Raw genomic sequence first — 6,085 nt, 5'->3', positions numbered from 1 at the left:
ATAAATAGGGGAAATACAGGAATAGAGGCACACATTAGTGAAAATAACATACAAAAGGACATTCTGTTAGGGGAAAATGCTTGAGTTTCTGTGTATGTGTGTGTGTGTGTGTGTGTAGCACGCAATTGGGTTTAGCATACAAAAATGTACTCTGTAAACTAAACCAAGAGAAACACCAGGATCAAAGAAGTGGAGAAGGATGCTTTGGAGCTACAATGCCATAACCTCCAACATTCCCGATGGAAATCAGGATACATGTCTTTTGGTGCTGCTGGCTTGTGCAAGAGCATGCCATCACTGGGACTTTCTGGGATCAAATCAGAAACCTGGATGGCTTCTGTAATTCCGCAAATGTCCTGGGAAAATAGGGATGGTTGGAGGGTATGTGAGGGCAAAAGAAATTCCCAAGAGACCTGAGGCACAGCAGGCCTTTGTTTAGGCTACTCAGCCTCCCTGCTTAACAGCTGACTTGCGTGGTAGCACAACAGACGCTGCCACTTACCTGCATGTCCTTTAGCCTCCTGCTGCCCTTAAAGCTTAAACTTAGCTGGTGAGCAGGGGAAAATGGACACCTAGAGGCCTTTTATAAGGTGCTCCCCACTTAAGCGATTTTCACTTAGGCACTCAGGGGCCTGGAACGTAACACCCACATAAGGGGGGAGGACATAAATAAAATAGTACATAAATAAAAATTATAATATTATGAGCCAAATGCCATGTTGAGATGAGCACATCTCAAGCTATTAGAGTATAAACATCACAATAGTTGGCATATATTAGCAGTCGGTAAAAACTGCTTTTGCAATTAGTTTTTGTTTTCGATCAGATGGATAAAGGGAAATAACCCAATTAATCTCTTCCTCTGCATTTGCACTGGTCCAAAATAAGAAATGGTTCTTTCCTGGCTCTAATGTTAATTAGTCATTGACAGAGTTTGCCAGTGTAATTAGACTTCATGAAAATATCTCTTGTCTCACCCTCCTGCTATCAATAGAAGGAAGAATAGGCCTCCCTTCTAGACAATGTTTGCTTTGCATTCTTCATGTTTTAATTACATGTTTTTTATGGAAATAGAGGCAACCGATACAGCAACAAACTCATCCGTATGCTGCAGATGCATTGAAAGCAGTGAAGGTGTTGGCTTGATTTGCAAAGCAGCTTATCATCAACACACTCCAGGGATTGGCGATCTTTTTTTTTTTTTTGACCCATGGGCACTTTTGGATTCTTGAGCAAGTGCTGTGGGTGCCACCTGCTCTGGTCACTTTTCTGCAGGTAAGAACTCTGCCCCCTTGCAAAAGTGCACATACAGAGCCTTCACTTTCCCAAGGGATCTGGTTAAAAGACAGATCCAGTAGAACTAACCTGAGGCTTGAAAAGCACATAGAGCTGAAAGAGGACAAGGAAAAGAACACCACTCTTCCCGTTTCACACAATCCTGATGTGCCTGAGGATGGGGAGCAAAGGCCTAAAGCTAGTAGCTGCCCATGTGGTAGGGTTGAGCCACTGAACCTCTCTCCTGACACCAGCTTACCTGGACCAGAGTGAGTGGTGATGAAGCTGATGCAGCACAGATGCACCAATGGGAATGCTGGATTAGCTCCACCAGCGCATCCATGCAGCCCTGACATTGTACCACCTTAGCACAGCTCTTCCAGGTAAGCTGCAGCAATGTTGGTGTCAGAAGGGTGGCCCTGCCACATCACAGAACCCCCTATTGGCTGAAACCCCACTGCACCCCATTTCCAAATCCTGATCAGGGCTCAGGGCTCTTATGTAGGGTTGGGGAGAAATTCAATTTGGTTCATGTTCAAAGGTGAACCTACCTAATTCACACATTCTGAAACAATGCAAGAACCAAAACACAACCATCCTTTGAAATTCACATGTCTTTGAATTTTGCAAGGCAGGTTGCAAGCCAATGTGTATAAAAATGCACATGCTTGGCTAAAGTAGCCATAAAAATGCATTACAGTGGTACCTCAGGTTACAAGAACCTCAGGTTACAGACTCTGCTAACCCAGAAGTAGTACCTTGGGTTAAGAACTCTACCTCAGGATGAGAACAGAAATCGTGCAGCGGCAGCGGGAGGCCCCATTAGCTAAAGTGGTACCTCAGGTTAAGTATACTTTCAGGTTAAGAATGGACCTCCAGAACGAATTAAGTTCGTCACGAGAGGTACCACTGTATATTAATGAAAATAACATACAAAAATGCATACTATGGAAAATTGCTTTGTTGTTTGACATTGTTGTTCAACATCTTCATAAATGACGTGGAAATGCTCATAAAATTTGCAGATGTCATCAAGGGGGAGCTAATGCCACAGGACAGAATCAGGATTGAAGAGGACCATAACAGATTAGAGAATTGGGCGAAAACTAACAAAATGAATTTCAATAGAGATAAACGAAAGGTTCTGCACTTAGGCAGGAAGAACCTGCTTCACAAATATAAGATGGGCGACACCTGGCTTGCCAGTAGTACATGTGAAAAGGATCTTGGGGTCTTAGTAGACCACAAGCTTAACATGAGTCAACAGTGTGATGACACGCAATATCTCTTCCAACTCTGCAATGCTTTGATTATATGAAAAACATGAATCTTAGGGAAAACTGCATGCAACAATATAATATATGTGAAATTTGCCCTGAAATGCTGATGAATTTTCAGAAGGACTAGTTTAAAAAACATATTCACAAACTGATGTGGAAACGTGGAGAATTGAGCTTAAGATTGGGGAAATTAAAGCCAGAGATAAATCAGAATTGACAGATTTGCTAATCTCTACCCTTGAAAAATTATTTATGTAAATGCTAATTGCACAAATAGTGTCTTGTCTAGTTTGGCCCCAAGAGTACTAAGCGAATACTTTTTCACTTCCCCTCCCTCCCATTCTGTCATGTAAGACACAGTAGAGTTTTTTGTCTGACAACTTTCATATTGTTTATGAATTTGCATGCTGTCAAACTGCTTTGGTATACAAATGCACTCTTATTTATTTAACACACATGCCAGAAAGTCTCAAGAAAGGACTGCTGACACATCAAAGCTATCATGCTGCATGCTCTCTAGCGCATTAGATAGGCTTCCCCCCAAAGTCAATAAAAAAAAGAGGTTTACACCTGCCGTCAATCAGCAAGGGTGATTTGCACTTAGCTCACAATATCACTAGGAAGGAATGGATGGGTGAGTATTTTATCACCAACCAGGACCCCCCCCCCCCAATCTGAGAAGAAATCATTTCTCCAAGCAACATCTTATGTCTCCTTAGAGAAATTCTGTGTTTGAGATAATTAAATGCAGATTGTTAGACAACAGATTCCAATAACTTAGTAGCCAAATCAGGAACAGTGTATGTGTAAGTCTGGGTAATGGGACGCGGGTGACGCTGTCGTCTAAACCACAGAGCCTAGGGCTTGCCGATCAGAAGGTCAGCGGTTCGAATCTCCACGACGGGGTGAGCTCCCACTGCTTGGTCCCAGCTCCTGCCCACCTAGCAGTTCGAAAGCACGTCAAAGTGCAAGTAGATAAATAGGTACAGCTCTGGCGGGAAGGTAAACGGTGTTTCCGTGTGCTGCTCTGGTTCGCCAGAAGCAGCTTAGTCATGCTGGCCACATGACCCAGAAGGTGTCTGTGGACAAACACCAGCTCCCTCGGCCTATAGATCGAGATGAGCATACAACCCCAGAGTCATCTGCGACTGGACCTAACGGTCAGGGGTACCTTTACCTTTACCTTTAAGTCTGGGTATGGCATGAGGTGGTCAGTCAATGGCGTCTTATCTCTCCCATTTGACCAACCAGAAACAACACAAGACCTACATGCTAGCGAGGCCAGATATATAGTATAGAGACTATTCACCTGTGGACCAGTAGAATCAGTTACACACGTTCTTTTGCACTGTTCCTGGTATCAGACAATTCATTCTAAGTTTATTAATCAGCTGGTCATTCAGACAAATGCAAAGTAGCCTTCCTTATGTTTACTCAGGATGGGGATAAGACAGACATAGTTGCAAGGTTTCTGCAACACGCAATGAGGATTCATAAATGCTATTCAACACTAACTGTACTGGAATCTTGTATGTCTGTCAATAAAGGTTTGAGAATCTGAGCTTTCCAAGTGAAGTCCATAAGTCAATAAACTTTTGTCTGTCTCTCTCCCTCTCCTCCTCAGTCAGCTTCTGTTTTCAGTGGCCACTAGATGGTACCCTCAGAATACAAATAGAGGGATGCTCCCCTGCTTTCCAATGCAGATAAACTCCCCCCCTCCTCCTCTTTCTCTCTCACCAGGCTCTGAGTGATTAGGCTTGACACTGACTATAATGAAGGGTAACACCATTTAGCCTTCTGTCATTTGCACTGGATCAGTAATGTTTGCTCCCCCCCCCCTCCGCTCAGCTTTGCGTCCTGCAATCTACCCATCTCACTTCCCATCTGCCCCCCCCCCCAAATGACCCACCTTCCAGCATGAGCTGTTTCTTTCTAAAACACCAAACGAAAAATTCACAGCTGTGATGAAGAAGAGCAAACCGCAGAGGGCCATGTTAAAGCCTCGGGGTTGTACGGTTTCTTATTGATTCTTATTTGATGCACTCTCTGTGAGGATTGAGAAGAAGGTCGGTGGTTTTCTTGGGGTGTTTGTGAATCATACTCAAATGGGCATCCCCTTCTGAGTGTTTGGAAGTTCTCGCTCTGCCTTGTTCAGGGTTTCTGATCTTCATCCATGCTGTGCTCGGAGTTAACGAATGCCTGTCTTAGCAATTTCGTATCCTGCTGTGTGTGTGTGTTTGTGCGTGTGTGTGTCTTCCAAGTGAGAGACCTCGAGAAACAATAATAAGTGGTTCACTCAAATCTTCCAAGGCAGGCAATGTCACAGGCTCAGAGCACATCAAGGGGGTTGTGGCTCTGAAACTTTGAATGAAGCCATTGTATTATTCAATAAAGGTGAGATTTCTTTCTTTCTTTCTTTCTTTCTTTCTTTCTTTCTTTCTTTCTTTCTTTCTTTCTTTCTTTCTTTCTTTCTTTCTTTCTTTCTTTCTTTCCCCAGACTGGGACTCAAGGCAGCTTACGCAAATTAAAACAACATAGATAAAATAACAGAAAGCTAAGATAATGGTTTAAAAGTAATTAAACTCTAATAGAATTAAAACAGTATGTTAAAAACAAATATATTAAAATCCAGAAAATAAAAAACAGCACAGAACTATTAAAACCCTTCCTTAAAAAAAAAATAACCCAACCACCACCACCACCACCACCACCACCACCACCCCAGTCAGTTCTCAGAGGCCTATAAGAATAAAACAGCCTTCACCTGCCAGTGGAAGGACAACAAGGACCAAGCCAGTTTAGCTTCTGTAGGAAGGGACTTCTGAAACCTGGGAGCAGCCACTGAGAAGGCCCTGTTCTGCATCCCCAGCATATGTGCCTGAGAGAAGAGCCTCCCTCAAAGATCTCAGAACTCAGCCAGGTTCATGTGGGACAATACAGTCCTTCAGTTAGCCAGGACCCAAGCTGTATAGGCCTTATCATTTGGCAAAGTTAGGCAGCTGCCTCAGGCAGCAAATGCTATGGGGCTGTGAATGGGCCCTTTGCAGTGGGTGCCACACCATGACTCTCTTTTTATTTTACTTAAAAAAACCCCAATCTTTTATTTATCACTGGGGTTGCATACACACCATACATTTAGAGTGTGTTTAAAACATCACCCAAAGAATCCTGGGGTTTTTGTTAGGGGTGCTGCGGATTCTGGGGGTAAACTACCAGGGGCGTACCCAGGATCAAAAGTAGGGGGCAAGGGGCGGGGCCAAGGCACAGGAGGGAAGGGAAGGGAGGAAGCGTGCACGGGGGGGCAGGGCGGGGCAAGGGTGGGGGCAGGGGAGGAGCCGGAGTGTGATGGCTGCCGGGCGAAGGGGCCGCCGGCGGCAGCAGCAACAGCAGGATCAGCGGCAGCGGGGGAGTCTCCAGAGGCAGGCGGCGGCGGAGGAACACAGCCCAGCAGAGCACAAGTTTGGCGTTCCCGCCCGCCGTGCCCTCCAGCTTCCCGTCGCGCTCTCTGGTTCCCCGCCACGCTTGGCCTT

Source organism: Zootoca vivipara, chromosome 6, assembly GCF_965207765.1.
Source record: "Zootoca vivipara chromosome 6, rZooViv2.hap1.1, whole genome shotgun sequence".
Lineage (NCBI taxonomy): Eukaryota > Metazoa > Chordata > Lepidosauria > Squamata > Lacertidae > Zootoca > Zootoca vivipara.
Note: the sequence above shows the minus strand (reverse complement) of the source record.